Source organism: Physeter macrocephalus, chromosome 4 (assembly GCF_002837175.3).
Source record: "Physeter macrocephalus isolate SW-GA chromosome 4, ASM283717v5, whole genome shotgun sequence".
NCBI lineage: Eukaryota > Metazoa > Chordata > Mammalia > Artiodactyla > Physeteridae > Physeter > Physeter macrocephalus.
In genome coordinates, this window is record NC_041217.1 from 130,543,278 (window position 1) to 130,560,411 (window position 17,134).

Genomic DNA, 17,134 nt, shown 5'->3' on the forward strand with positions numbered 1-17,134 from the left:
ATAAAGCAGAAACTAACACAACATTGTAAAGCAATTATACTCCAATAAAGATGTTAAAAAAAAGAAGAATTAGCACTTCTAAATTCAGAACTAAGCTTTGCCACTCCCTGGTCAGTTTCTCCATTTGTATAGTAGAAATGATGGTAATGCTAGTGCCTATCTCATCAGTTGTTATCCACTTACAGCAATGCCAGTTACTTAAATAGTAAACATTTAGTGTTTATTATCATTTAAATTTTTCAAGGGCAGGTACCACTGTCATATTGGTCTCCTTTTGCATTTATACAATGCTGGACACGTAAACGGAGTCCTTGAGATCAGATCGATGTATCTCTCTATTTCTCTATCATCTATTTGCACTTTTAAACTCATTTTTGTATACCCTGCAGGGTAACACAATGCTTGGCACATAGTAGGTACTTTAGGAATGCTCACCAACTTGACATGGAGCACCAGAAAAATCTCATCTATAGTTTCACAGTTGGAAGTGGTGGATGACTTATTTTCTTGCTCCCTTCACTTAACCACATTCTATGTATTTAGATTGGGGCAGTCATCGTTTTTATAACAGGGCTCAAGCTTTAGGTATTGTGTAGTGGAAGACATGGGTTTACCTTGAAGCTAAAGGCAGATTTATTGTGAAGCTAATAAAGCACTCTCTTGCATGGACCCCTTCCAAGGCCCTGTACCTAATTTTGTATTTGTAGTGTTGTTTTTTTTTTTTTTTTTCTCAAAGAGAGTCCTAGAATTGTATAAACTTCATGCCCCACAAAACCCAGATCTCTCCCTGCATAGGGGCTAAGCATGTGAATTCTGAAGTCAGACTGCCTGAATTCAAAGCTAGCTCTGCCACTTACTAGCTGTGTGGTCTTTCTGGGTTTTTTTAATCTGGAAAATGCAGTTGATAATAATGCTACCTACTTCATAGGGTTGTTGAGAGGATCAAATAAATTAATTTCTGTAAGCATCTAGTAAGTGTTAGCACTTATTAATTATCAAGAACCTTAGGAAGTTTCCAAAGCTCTTAAGGCAAGAATAACAGTTATGAGAAGAGTCTGGAGTAAAAGCTTCATGAGAGCAGGAACCATCCTGTCTTGTTCACCCCTCCATCCCCAGAACCTTGAAAAGGCCCATACATACTATATTCTTAATCACTAGGTCAGGTTGCTTCACGTCTTACATGTTATTTTATTGCCTTATACTTTTCTTTTTTCTCTCTTATTTCTCCAAGGAGATTGTGATAATGGCTTACATTTATACAATACAGTTATTCATTCTTCCAGGAAATAATTACAGTACATGGTAGGTACCCAGTAAAACGTTTCTTGACTTGAGTCATGACTAATCTGTCCACATGCAAAAAACTGAGACCTAGTCTCTTATAAATAACTTTTGTTTTTTGGTAAAATCTACATAGGATAAGTCTAAGGTACATTTTGGCATAGTGAGAAATACATGAATTATACAAATAGATACACTGAATGCAGAGGGAGAGTACTGTTGTCCTCACCATCACAGTCTTATTGATTATCTACTTGCATAAGCACCTGCTATCTAGGGGATGGTGCAGGTGGGCTCAGAGCGGAAGACAGAGGATACATGGTAGTGTGGTAGAAAGGCATTGATTTAGGAATCAGGGAAACTTGACTCTTATCTCAGTTTCTCTCTCCCCAGCTCTTTGACCTTGGGTGAATCATTTAACCTCTCTGAACCTCACTTTGCTCATCTGTAAAAAAGCATTAATAATATCTGCATGAGCTAATTTATAAGATTGTTGTATTAAATTACGTATTTTGTGAAAAAGTAATTTGTAATTCTTATCTACCAAAAAACTACTGCATAAAATAAGGAACGTTTGAAAAAGGAATGAAAAGAGCCAAGAGAGGGACTTCCATGGTGGTGCAGTGGTTAAGACTCCATGCTCCCAATGCAGGGGGCCCGGGTTCAATCCCTGGTCTGGGAAATAGATCCCACATGCATGCTGCAACTAAGGAGCCCACGAGCCACAACTAAGGAGCCCGCCTGCCACAACTAAGGCCCAGTGCAACCAAATAAATAAATAAATATTAAAATAATAATAATTTTAAAAGTAAAATAAAAGAGCCAGAGAACATAAACAAAATGGGAGATAGGGAGAGGGAGAAAGCTACTCAAAAGGAAAATTCTAGATATAGAAAATTAGCAGAGCAAATCATGTGTACATAAAAATAAATGTGGCAAGAAGGAAAACAACTAATAAACAACTAATAAAACAAATACTTAAAAAAACTACGATAGCACCTGGGATATAAGTGCTCATAAATGTTTACTAAATAATAATTCTATATAAAATTCTATAAATAAGTTACAATTACCACAGTCTGAGGAGGTAAGACAGAAAATAATATAATATATTTAAGAATATAAGATAATGTGTAATAAGTGAAAAATTCGGCATGGTGGTTAAGGACACAAATATATTTCTTCAAAATACATTCTAAATCTGATCATTTCTTACCTCATTCCACCATCTTTTACCTGTATTATTGCAATAGATTTCTAACAGATCTCTTTATTTTCTACTCTTGTCCCCCTACAGTTTATTTTTCATGTAATGGACAGCATGATCTTTCAAAAATGCATATCATATCACATTACTTCCTTACCGCAATTCCTCTGCTAGCTTCTCCTTTACTTGTAATAAAATCCAAGCTTCTCACTATGGCGTGCCAAGCCCCGTGTGATCTGGCCCCTGCCTACCTCTCTCCAACCTTGTCTTTTACCACACTCACCTTGTTCACTATGTTCCAGCCTCATTGGCTTTGCTGTTCTCTGAACACAGGAAACTTCTTCCTGCCTTAGGGCCTTTACCCTTTCTCTTCTTTCTGCCTGTTCTGGTCTTTCCCTAGATATTTGCATGGCTGTCTCTCATCATTCAGGTCTCAGCTCATGTAACCTCTACAGATAGGGATTGCCTGGCCATCTGCCTAAGATTACCTCCCCATACCCCTATTTCATTGTGCTCTGAAAGTGATAGGACTCATTTGGTAATTTACTTGTTTATTATGATTGTTGTCTGTTTTCCTTTGAAAGAGAAAAGCATAAGGAGGGTAAGGACCTTATTTTCTCTTTATTCCAGCTTCTGTTTTCCTAGTCTTCATTACAAAATTCTTTCTTTTCCTTCTCCTTTATGATTTTTACTTATCATTTTCCTCATTTCCATTTTCATTTACCTCCTTAGTACGCCCACTTCTCCCATTTAGGAAGGTTAAATCAGTTTTGGAATTCACAGCGCCCTGCTGTCCTAGTCATTTTAAAAGAACAGTGAGTTTTCATGCTGAGGATTCACATTCCAAAGTTCCCTGGCTTATTCCAAAAAAACCACTGAAATAACAAATACTTTTTCCAAAAATCCTACATGCTGTAATAACTGGCTCATTCTTTTCTTAGAATTCTATGAAACACAGTCCCGTACCAGACAATGTTGCTTTGCCACGACAGTGTGTGTGTGTGTGCACTTACCTGGGAATGGATGTAGGTATTGACACTTTCCTTGGAAGGAGGCCTACCTGCTTAGAGCACACTTCACCTTTCCTCAGGCCCCGCCTTACCACATTTCTTTCATCCTAAATAACTGGAATGAAAATGTTGATCTTAAATGAAAGAGCCTGCATCTCCATGGCATACAGCCCTCACTAATTCCTGCCCACTTGCCTGCTTGCCACTGATTGGCATGGCTACACCTTGGGTTCTGGATTTAGCTGTTCTCTCTCTGTTGTGGTTCATTTTTCTTCTCTGTTGCCTAGTATAACACAATGTGCAGAAAACCCTTGGCCCTGTATCCTGGGTACATGTATTGAATTTTCCCAGGGACCCTTCAGGTCTGTCAAGCATTGTCACCCCTTCTCTGAGCCCCCATAGCTTCTTCTATATGCCACACTTTACACATTACTCTTCCTTGGTTTTGCAGGTGATGAATCCCTAGCACTTACCCACCACCGCCTACCCCAGAATAAACTATCACTTCTGTTTGTCAAATGAATGCTTTGTGACTATTTTTCATTTTCCTTTTGAGATTTTTGATCTTCTGTTGGTTTGGGCATCCACATTTCTACAGGTATAATCAAGTATAAAGGGGGCACATGTCACTCTGACTTTCAGAGAGAAGACTCCCATCACCCAAACGGATGTCTTTGACTATGAAATGCAGTTTGCCCACGTAAACCTCTTGCATTGTTTGGAGATTCTATCCCATGCCAACGATCTAACCACCCACAAACAGGCACATTGCTGTCCAAACAGATGGACAAGGGAGACAGGCGGGCCAAAGCCCATGGATGAACATGAAATGAATTGGTGCAGAGAAGCCAAGGGTATTGGAAATGAATGCTAGTCCTTGCTGCATAGTTTCTAACATGAGGATGGACCAGTGTGGATGAGGTTTTGACACTGAGCTGCAAACAAAGGAAAAGGAAAAGTGTGAATGAGAGTTCAATGAGCTGGATTTTTAACAGGTGCATGAAAGGCGCCAAGAACATGAGTAGCTCTGAAATGTTCAAGTTAGCTTATCTGGGGGACTTAGTGTCCCCTTCAACTGAGACAGTTCTGAGAATCCACTTCTGGGCCAGTCACCCATCAACAATGACTTATTCTTCATTCAATAAATATTTATTGAGCATCTAGTGTGTTCGAAACACTGGTAGACACCAGGTAAGTAAACATCCAAGAACAAGATTCATGTGGTCTCTGCCCAATAAGAACTACTTTCCATTATTAACCGCATAATTAGTCATTTAATTACAGTTATAAGTGCTATGAAGGAGAAATACGGGGAGCTAAGATGATGTATAATGGAGCCTCTGAGTGTGTAGGATCTAGAAAGACATCTCTGAGGAAGTGATATTTAGGTTGAAATCTGAAGGATGTGTGGAAGTTGAGGTGGGAGTGGGGTGTGGTGGAGCAGAGAACAGGGGAACATTCTTGACATAATAATATTCATTTTATAATGTCTCTTTGAAGTGGCAGTTAGCTGTTTAAACTCTTGAGAAAGGGAATTCGCTCCCTCCAGAGACAACACTTGGATTGCTCTGTCAGTAAGATCTTCATTTTGAACCCAAATCTACCTCTCTGAAGCTTCTGACCTTTGGTCTCATATTTAGTTCTTGGGATCTTGTAGAACAAGCCAGTTGCCTCTTGCGATAGCAATTGTGTTCTTCAGGTTTTCTCCCCTGTAGTCAAGTTATTCAACCTCGCTAAGCCTCAGATTTTTTTCACCTATAATTGGTGCTAATTAACAGTATCTACCTCATAGAGTTGATGTGAAGATTACACAAAAGAATCTATGTAAAGTGGTTGGCTCAATGCCTGGAACATGCTAAGTTAGCCAAGTACTCAATAAATGTGAAGTTTTATCATGATAATTATTATATAAAAGTCATCTATGTACTTGTCCTTATTATTGGGCTGTATTCTCCTTAAGGGTAGGGACCATGGAAAAAACATGGATTTGGAATCAGACAAATCTCAGATCAAAGTCTGGCTGAAATATGTACTAACTAGAGGTATGTGACCAGTTCTTGTAAAAAGTGTAAAAATCATGCTGTCTGTCATTACCTCTCTAAATTATTGCAAGTAATAAAAGAGATAATCTAAGGAAAGATGTCAGCACAATAGCTTGCATTTACTAATTAGTGCTCAACTAATAATGTGTTTTCTCTCTCCTAATGGTCCCACAGTGATTTGCACAGTATGTAATTGCTTACTTGTGCATGTTTACGTCAACACCCACCCACTTCCAAAAAGTATTAGGCCTATGAGGTAGTAGCTAATAAATATTCGTGAATGAATGGAATGGGCAAATGAATGAAATTTGCCTTCTTAACGACCTTTGTCATATGGGAACTGGGGAAGATTGCCCCAGCAAAAAGTAGAAGCTTGGTGTCTTATAGATGAAGACTGGGGAGATTGCAGAAGACCCATCCGGGTACTGACACTGGTCTTCTGGGGCCAGGAACCCCGCTCATGCCTCAAGCTAGCTGTAATGAAAAGTCCGACGTCTGCCACCTGTCTCACAGATCTGTCCTGAGGATTAATGAGATCATGTCTGAAGAGCACTGTGAAGCCTTTGGAGGGAAATTACAGGTAAAAGTCTCATTCCACTGAATTCGGCCGCTGAGAAGAATTCTGAATAACAAAGCTGTGATCCGGTTGTAGTAGATGGCTTTTAAAAACGTTATTTTATTGATACTCGATTACAGCCACTTTTAGACACTGAACTCACCCATGGGATAAGTTCTTTCTCAGGTCCCCACACTTAACAGTCACTCTAGAACAGTCTCAAAGACTCTGGAGGATTGTCTGTAATCACCTGGGTGTTTGTTAAAAATACAATTTCCTGGGCTTCAACTTTAGAACCAAAATTTGCAAAACTCCAGGAAGCACCATTTATATGCAACACAATGTGAATGGTGCCCCCTGGTGTTGTTCAATGTGGCAGCAGTGCTTACCTCAGACTCACTGAATAGGGATTTTTTTACATTTTTAACAAGCACTTCAGGGTCATTATCATTGAGAACCACTGTCAACATTCAAAAAAGTGTGACTGTTTTCTTTATTGGTTGGAGGGTTGGGAGTTTGCTGAGGGAGAGGGGAACAGAGCTGAGTGATAATGAGCTCTTCACACTTTCATCCAATCACTGAGTAATAATAAACTAATTAGGAAAATAATAGCTAACATTTATTGAGTAAATTTACTAATGTCAGGCAAGGTCCCAGGCACTCTGCAGCCATTATCTCATTTCATCCTTACGATAACTTCATGAGATCAGCATTATTATTATTATCTCCATTTTATAGATGAGTAAAATGAAGTTCAGAGAATGTAGTTCTGGTATATAGGAAATATTCAAGAAATGTAACTATTAGTATGTCTATCTGTGAAAATACTTTAAAAAATATAAATCCACTGTTTTAGCACCCAGATAAGAACAGCAGCATTGATGACAATACTGACTGGGGAATGGGCACTGGAATAGACTTAGGTGGGATTTTTGGCATAGTATGAAACTGACAGGCACCTATGGAAAGGAGGGTAACAAGGGGAGGGGGACTGTGTACATAGGATAAATAATAAGTTGTGGGTTCTCCCAGAAGATATATTTTAGTAAACTCACAAGTGAACTTTTGGAATATAATCTATTCATAAATTACGAACTATGATAGGGCATGTCCTGTAAGAGTCCTTTTCAATATGCAGATTTAATCAGAGGCTATAAACATTGGCTAATATTCTGGGCATGGGGGTGGGGAGGAAGAGCATTTAGAGAATTAGAGTTTCATTTACAATTCTATTATGGCAGAGATCACCAACAATCTACCATACCCTCTTCTTCAGGGATCCAAAACTTGACTGTATTTTCTGGTTTCTTTTGCAGTTAGATGAGGTTATGAGATGTGGAATTTGAGAGGAGGTGATAAGTCTGGCCCATCAAACCTTCCACTCATGCCCCTCATGATGTTTCCTCCTTCTGGCTGACTGGAGTGATGATGCCCAAGGCAACTCTGGAAGCTGTGTGTTGAAGATGCAGAGCTGTTATCAGCCTGGATCCCTGAAAGCCTGTGTGGAGCAAGCTACCTCTGACCTGGATTCCTTCAGAGCTGTTATCAGCCTGGATCCCTGAAAGCCTGTGTGGAGCAAGCTACCTCTGACCTGGATTCCTTCCCTGGGCTGTTGTATGAGAGAGGATAAACTTTCTTTAAAATCCCCTGAATTGGGGCTATCTGTTTGTTACTGTGACTTAGTTTTATCTAACAAATACATCTGTGGTGAACATTAATCTTTAATCTTTGATTAACCCTATGCTTTTGTTTGCAGAAAATCTCGTGGTTTGTTTTTTTGTTTTTTTTTTTTACTGGGAATAGAAAGTTTTAAAAAAAGTAAGTGGAATTTTATGAGCAAACTTAAGGGCTGGTCTTCCTTTTGGCAATTTCACTACAAGCAATATTCAACTTGAAATCAACGCCATTGCCTTAGGTTGATGTTTAACATGAAAAAAAAGAACAAAATTAATTGTAAATACATTTTCAATTTGTGATTATCATTTATGATTATACCTTACTCAACTTTCTGTCAACAATATAATTGAGTAAGTAGAAAATGCCAGGCGAGGGACTGAAGATACACTAGAAAATATGGAGTTTATTCAAGATGATGTATTTAAGTCAACACTTAGTGAGGACCTATATGCAGCCCTGGAGATTCAAATATATATAAGATATTCTCTTAAGAAGTTGAGGAACATGTTCTCTGGTAAATAACCATTATGACTTTATAAATGGTTCACTTTTTAAAAAGGGGATTTCCTTGTTTTTTAGCCAGCATTGACTATTTGCCAATCCACTAGGTTTATAGCAGCTATTAGGTTGCTGACAAGACTATTAATTCAAGAAAGCAAGGATTTTGGTTTTATTCATTGCTCAATAATATTTGTTGAATGTTGAGTGATGGAAGGGAGTGCAATGGGCCATCTAGTCTGGTAACCCATCCGATACTTGTATTTCCTTTAGAGCATCCCTGCCCACTGATGTTTTGGTTTTTTTGAATGTCTCTGGAAAAGGAAACATTTCCACCTCCTGAAACATACTCAAATTTGAACAGATCTTATGTTAAAAAGTTCTTCTTTGTAAAGAAGTGAGAGAATGATAATGGATGATTTTTAAGGAAAAGATTATGCATTCTAATAATTTTCAGTCCTTGCATCATTGTCTCTGATAAATGTTTCCTGAGTAGTATTCTAGGCATTTTGATCAGGGTGGTGGCAAAAGAAGCAGGTGAATGAATGATTTGATGCTTTCAAAGAAATTGCAGTCAAGTTAGAGAGACAAGCTATGCACCCCAGGCACGCTTCTGCCTTAGGACCTTTGCACTTGCTGTTTCCTCTGACTGAGATTTTACCCCAGGTACAGTATAGTTCACTCCCTCACCTCTTCAGGTCTTTCTTAAATGTCACCTTCTCAGTTAGGCTACCTTATTTAAAATCAAATAACTACCCCCTCTTCCAACAATCCAACACTCCCTATTTTCCTTCCCTGCCTGACTTTTCTCCATAGTGTTTATTATTTGACATGCCATGAATATTAAAATTTTTTTTTTCTTCATTAACTGTCTCCCTCCATTAGAATGTAAGCTTTATAAGGACAGGGATTTTTGCCTGTTTTGGTAACTGTTGGCAAATAGTAGTCACTCAATAAATATTTATTGAATATTATAGAATGAATATGTCCACGGACATACAGACACAGCAGTCTAAAGATGTATATAATTGCTATCAAATGAAAAGTACAAAGAAGATGTGCTTCACCAGGTAGGTGTAACTCCTCTTTCTCTCTCATTAAGTAATAGCTCATTCCTGAGATGATTCTTAGGCTTTAAAAAAAAGTCTTAATTCTATTGTATAGTACTTTATTTTTATAACCATTATGACACAATACTTTGATTCTTATTAAAATATTTTTATTATGAATGGGTTCATATGCATAATTTAGAAAACATAGTAAGTTATTATACAAAGGAGGAAGTCCATAAGATCCATAGCTTCTATATTCAAAGACAGCTACTCTTAACATTTTGATATACAGGTTGCCCACCACTATCTGAAAATGGAGCCTTCCTACGAAACATTTGTATGCCAAAGGGCATAAACTGAACAAGCAATTATCTTAGGACACATCTTGCTAACTGATGCACAAAATAAATCAAGATAAAGCATAGATGCTTGTGGGCACAACTCAAAGCTATGGTGGCTTGATGCTGAGATGCTGAGTGTGGTTCCCAGGGAAGGAGATTGGCAGTGCCACTCTTCCTGCCCAGTGTGCGCTGCCTCTGTAACACCCCCTGCAAAACAAATGCTGACTGCTATTTTTGCTTTTTGCCTTTTTTCATAAAAGTGAAAATCCTCTTTGGATTTCTTTTGGTTAGCAAAAACAGGTATTAATGTAGGTCTTTTGTAAAAGCAAAGTGGAGTAAAGGGAATTCTGGAAAAGTGGGGAATACCTGTAGTTCCGTCTAGTCTTTTTTCTAGGCATATATTTATTTTTTACAAAAAAGAATGATACTATATGTGTTTTGTATCTTGCACTTTTAAAATATAACATTTCTAATAACTGCATCATATTCTATTACATAAAAGTCTCATAATTTATTATAACTTTTTCTTATTTTGGGGGCATTTAGGTTGTTTCTAACAGTTTATAGTACGTATGATGCAGTAATGAAGATATTTATAAATAAATCTTCTGAGACTGAATATTTCCTTAAGGCAAAATTTCTAAAATGGGAATTACTGGCTAAAAGGTCTGCAGTTTTTGTTTGCTTTTACTTTTTTCTTTGAAATTTTCAATAGTAGAAAAGTAGAAAGAAGAGTATAACAGACTCCTATTTTTACTCATGTTTTATCACGTTGAATCAGGTTTTATAGTTGTTAACATTTTGCCATGTTTGCTTCATCTATTTTTTAAAACAGTTATTAAAAATCTCTAACAGATAAGGATTTTTAAAAGGCTATTTAAAAATCATAACCATTTGCAGCACCATGGATGGAGTTGGAAAGTATTATGCCAAGTGAACTAGAAAGACAAATAATGTATAATATAACTTATATGTGGAATCTAGGGACTTCCCTGGTGGTCCAGTGGTTAAGACTTCGCCTTCCAATGCAGGGGCTGAGGGTTCAATCCCTGGTCGGGGAGCCAAGATCCCACATGCCTCGTGGCCAAAAAACCCCCAAAAAAACCCAAAACAGAAGCAGTATTGTAACTGTAAATTCGATAAAGACTTTAAAAATGGTCCACATTAAAAAAATATATATATATATAACTTACATGTGGAATCTAAAAAATACAACAAACTAGTGAGTATAACAGAAAAGAAGGGGAGTCACAGATATAGAGAACAAACTAGTGGTTACCAGTGGGGAGAGGGAGAAGGGAGAAGCATTATAGGGGTAAGGGAGTAAGAGGTACAAACTATTATGTATGAAATAAGCTACAAGGATATATTGTACAACACGGGGAATACAGCCAATATTTTATAATAACTATGAGTGGAGTATAACCCTTAAAATTGTGAATCACTAATTGTACGCCTGTAACTTATCTAATATTGTGACATCAACTATACTTTAATAAAAAATGATAACCATATTATAATGTTCACACACAATAAAACAAATAATAATTCCTTAAAATCATGTTTGACCTTTCCTAATTGTCTCAAAACATCTTTTTCCAATTGATGTGATTGAAATAGTATTCAAATAAGGTCCACACATAGATTTGGTTATTATGTCTCTTAAGTCTCTTTTGTTTTCGGGGGGGTGTTGGTTTTTTAATTAATTAATTAATTTTATTTTTGGCTGCATTGGGTCTTTGTTGCTGCGCGCAGGCTTTTCCTAGTTGCGGCGAGCGGGGGGGCTACTCTTCATTGCGGTGCGCGGGCTTCTCACTGCCGTGGCTTCTCCTGTTGTAGAGCACGGGTTCTAGGCACGCAGGCTTCAGTAGTTGTGGCACGTGGGCTCAGTAGTTGTGGCTTGCGGGCTCTAGAGCGCAGGCTCAGTAGTTGTGGCACACGGGCTTAGTTGCTCCGCGGCATGTGGGATCTTCCTGGACCAGGGCTCGAACCCGTGTCCCCTGCATTGGCAGGCGGGTTCTTAACCACTGTGCCACCAGGGAAGCCTTCTTAAGTCTCTTTTAATTTTTCATGCTTTTCCTTCTTTTTGTTTCCCTCATGCCATTTTTAAAAATTTAAGTAAAGTTGATTTATAATGTTATGTTAATTTCTGCTGTACAGCATCCCTTATGCCATTTATTTACTTGTTGAAGAAATGGATAATTGGCCACATAGAATGTCCCATACTCGGTGTTATCTGATGGCATTCTCAAAAAATTACTTAATACATTATTCTATCCATTATGTTTTCTGTAACTTTAGAGCAGTGGTTCTCTGACTTTAGTGTGCATCGGAATCACCTGGAGGGCTTGTGAAAACACACATTGCTGGCCCCACCCCCAGAATTTCTGGATCAGTAAACCTGGGTGGGCATGAGAATTAGCATTTCTAACGTGTTTCAAGATGCTGCTGATGTTGGTGGTCCAGACACCATACTTTGAGAACTACTGCTTTAGAGGGAAGATTAGATCCCTTTAAAAGAATGGCTAGATTCAGAACTTTAAAAAAATATACATATTCAGTAGTGTACAGCAGGGTGACTCTAGTTAATAATATTACATTGTATCTTTGAAAGTTGCTAAGGGAGTTGTTCCTAAAAGTTCTCATGACAAGAAAATATTGTAACTATGTGTGGTGATGGATGTTAACTAGACTTACTGTGGTGATCATTTTGCAATATATACAAATACCCAATTATTATGTTGTATACCTGAAACTAATATAATGTTCTATGTTAATTATATCTTAATGAAATATATATATATACACATATACAGAGTATTTACTTAAGGAAATATGTATTAGTTTTGTTATTAGGATTGTTTTTCTTTTTATCCTTCAATTTTTCATTTTGAAAAATTTCAGTCTTATAGAAAAATTGAAAGGCGTTGGAACTTTTTAAGGGCTTTTGCTTTTCAGAAAGGCACTAATGTAGTAGGTATGTGTTTGTTTATCTTATCATGTCCTGTCCCAAAGTAAATACTAACATTGAAACAAATCTTGATTCACTTGATGAATAGAAAAAAAGATTTTTTATTGTTATTTCAATTCAGAATTACGGGGTTACTGGTGAGGTTTTAATTTAAAATACTTTAGTAGCCATTTCTTAGCTGCACTTCTATGAATTGTTCATCTCCTTTATCCATTTTTCTATTAGATCTTTAGTGTTTTTTAAAAGCAACATCCATGAGCTCATTACATATTAAAGATGATTGTTCTTTCTCATGTTTGTAACAAATATTTTTTTCAGTTTATAGATTTATTTTTTTCCAGATTATTATTTAAGTTTTGTTTTTTAATTTAAGTTTTTCTGTCATCAAATCTTTTGACCTGCTTCTTTGGGATTTCTTTTTGTTACTTTGGAGAATCCTTCCTAATCTGAGATAATTATTCACTTACATTTTCTGCTAGCTTTTAGTTATCTATTTGTTTGTTTATTATTACAGCTAATTGTGGTATCCAAGTGGAATTTATTTGTGTGTTCTAGGAGGATTCTTATTTTGGGCAGCCAACTTGCAGAGGACAATAGAATTCTGGGAGAGCCCCTCAATGCCTGGATTTACTGTTGACGAGACAGTATAGTACACATCAGATGACTTATCTGTGAACCATGGAAACATTTGAAAAGGTAACACAGACAATACAGAGAAGAATCGTCTGTTACAGGTAATTGCAGGCAGTCAAAAAGGCTGGGAGAGTATATGAATCATGACGTAAGAACTGTGAAGGGCAGGCATTTGAGTCCAGTCAGCAGCTAATATTGAACAAGCTTGTCCTCAAATGAGACACAAATTTTATACCAAGACGGGAAAGTCTACAGAACAAATCATTCTGGTTTGTGTCCCAGCTTCTGTAATATAGGAAATTTTTTTCATCGATCTTTGCTCTCTCATTTTTTGCATGCTTTTTATTCCATCCTTTATCCTTAACTCTTGGTTTTACTAAATCAAAGTATTTATAGGTGTGAAAAGTTAGGCTTCTGCAATTTACATGAGTTGCTGGGGATGTAAAACAAAGCTGCAACATGACACCAATAGAAATAAACATCTGCCATTATTGGGGTTCAGTGTGACTTGAAAAGTTTGCATAGTTGTCAGACATCTGAAGTTTTAATTTCTAATTGACAAAATAAAAATTCAACTTCAATTAATAAAAGTGCTTTAACCATCATGTGGGCCTAAGAAAGATGTTGAAAGATCTCCTCTTTCCCAAGATCTTTGCACTCAAGGAGAGAGCATCCATACTTTTGTGGATTCTTGGCACTGGGAAAATCACATAGGATCTAACTACTCCTCTATTATCAATACCCCTAGTTCCCAAATAAATATTGAGTCAGCCAAAGGAAAGAAGTAATAATATAATTCATTAAGCAACTATTCTGATGCAACTCCTGAATATACTTTACTTTATTTAATTGCTACTAATTTCCACAATATAGTTATTCATATTCTATTAATAAGGAAATCAAGTTTCAGAGACACTGAATAACTCATCCAAAGTCATATGGCCATTTAAATGAATAAACTGGAATTCAAATTAAGATCTGTATAAGCCCAAAGTATGTACTTTCTCTTCCACTCCATTCTATGTTTGAACTTTTCTCTATAGCCAACATCAAAATTGAAATACCTACATGTAGGCAGAGAAGGTAGAATAAGCCAGTTAGGGACTAGGATGAACTGGAGAGCTCATGTCTTGTTCAGAGGGAAGCTGCCAATCAATTTCAGCCAGTTTTGGCCATGGAAAATGTAGGTTTAGTGTTTTTAAATATTCTGACTTTTCAAAAGAAGCCAGCAGCCTGCATTTTGATTTGAAATCTGTCAATGTTTAAATATTGGCAATTAATTAAAATTTGTTTTAATTGTGTGCACCATATAAAACATATCTGTTGATTGTATTTAATCCCTGCCTTATACTTTGCTTTAACTAGCTAGACTTTAAGATGTGACAAGGAATTAATTAGAACAGCACTGTTCACTATAAATAAAATGCCATCAATGTATATAAATTTAAATTTTCTAGTAGCCATATTTAAGAAGTAAAAAAGGGTTAATTTTAATAATGTTATTTATCCTAAAATATCCAAAATATTATTTTTACATATAATGAATATAAAAATTATTAGTGAGATATTTTACTTACAGCACATTTCAGTTTGGACTAGCCACATTTCCAGTGCCCTGTAGTCACATGTGGCTACCAGCTACTGTTATTGAGCAATGTATGAGTAGAATGTACAAATTTCTCCTGGGTAAGGCTTGTTAATTCAGGAATTTCTTCTCCACCAGGAAACCATGCCTGACCCTAACTGTTCTTAGAGTGTCAAAAGCCATTGTTTTTCTTCATCAAATGAAGGGGAATTTCCCATTCTTTCAGCTATGAAAGACTCGATTTGTTATGATAAATTGGTGAGTAAATTTACTTTAGAATCTTAGGGATTTTGCATTGAGTAATTAATTAACAAACATGAAATTTGCTCAATAACTGTCAAGTAAACATGGGAGTAAAGCATGTCAGCTTTTCAAACTGATAATTAATGTTCTGAAGCATAGTACTAAAGTGTTTATAAATTCAACCCAATGAGTAGTTTATTAGAATTGTCAATTTGCTGTTGCGATACAGTAATTTCATTTAAGCAGCATCTGGATATAAAATTTATAGGGGTTTGGAATGGAAATTAAAAATGATATTCTTAGAGAACTCTGAATATAGGGTTGAATATTTCTGATGGGTATGGCATATAACAGGTGGCTTAGCTCATGTGGCCATAACAAAATACCACAGAATGGGTGGCTTAACAACAGAAATTTATTTTCTCACAGTTCTGGAGGCTAGGAAGTCCAAGATCAAGGTGTTGTCCACTTTGGTTTCTGGTGAGGGCTCCCTTCCCGGCTTGCAGATGGCTGCCTTCTCCCTGTGCCCTCACATGAAGGAGAAAGCAAGCTCTCTGGTGTCTCTTCTTAAAAAAACACCAATCCTATGAGATTAGGGACCTACCCTTGTGACCTTATTTATCCTTAATTACTTTTCTAAAAGTCCTATCTCTAAATAAAGCCACACTGGGGTTTAGAATGTCAACATATGAATTTTGGGGGGACACAATTCAGTCCATAGCAACAGGTCTCAGAGGTTGATTAAGAGTTTCCTTTTCTTTTCAAATACTGTTTGTTTTGTACCTTTTGTTTTTGTATCTTTGTTTTTTACCTTTTTAAATACTGTTAGAATCTAACAGTGTCAGAGCCATAAGGAACTTTTAAAATTAATTAATTAATTAATTAATTTGGCTGCATTGGGTCTTAGTTGCGTCACGCGGGATCTTCTTTGCCCCGTGAGGGATCTTTGTTGCGGCATGCAGGATCTTTTAGTTGTGGCATGTGGGATCTAGTTCCCTGACCAGGGATGGAACCCAGACCCCATGCATTGGGAGCATGGAGTCTTAACCACTGGACCACCAGGGAAGTCCCCATAAGGACTTTTTGAACTTAGAAGTCTAAAAGGACTTAAAAGTGGTGTAATATCCACAGATCTTCAGTTATTTAATTAATTAGTGGTTGAAGTAAGTCAAACACTTAGGACTTCCAACTCCTTTGTAGCGTGCTTTCCCTTATTATGTTGTCCATGCATTCATTTGTTCATTCATGTACTCACACGACAAAAGTTGAGCAGCTATTGTATACTGCATTACGGAGGAAACAAAGACCCAGTTAGCCTTCAAGGAAAATAGTGCTGGTCTCTTTCATCCCAGTACTAGTCTCAGTAGAGACTATATTAGACTATAGCTGGTATTAATATTAATAAAAATTGCTAATAGCCCTTAAGCACCAAGAGTGTATCAGGCTATGCCAAGCACTTCATATACATTATCTATTTTATTCCTTACAATAAGTTTGTGAATATTTATTACGTACTTGTTTTGTAGATGAAGAAAAGTAACTTAACCAAGGTCATGGAAAAAGCTTGGAAAGTGGCTGCACCAACAGATTCAGGCCTATCTGACTGCAAAGCCCAGCTTCTTCTAGCTGTAATGGAGAAATTTTCTTTGGAACTTGTCAAGACTTCATATGAATATTATTGGCCTTTTGAGACTGAGCTAGCGTGTAGGACTCAGAGCCAACATTTTTAAGTGAAAGGTATATTTGTCTAGCTCTAGAGTTGGGGGAAGGGGCCTGTGTGCACAGATAAGGAGCTTTGCCTATTTTGAAGGATAATCAATTAGGAGGTGGTAGAACCAGTAGTTGAACTCATATTTGCTGACACCACTGCTCTGGGTACCTTGAGAGGAATTATTGAAATTGTGGCAAGACTGTGTTTTACAGACTTTCTCTGAAGGTGGCTGTCTTCAAGCCATGCATTTTAAAAGCTATATAGGGCTTCCCTGGTGGTGCGGTGGTTAAGAATCCGCCTGCCAATGCAGGGGACACGAGTTTGAGC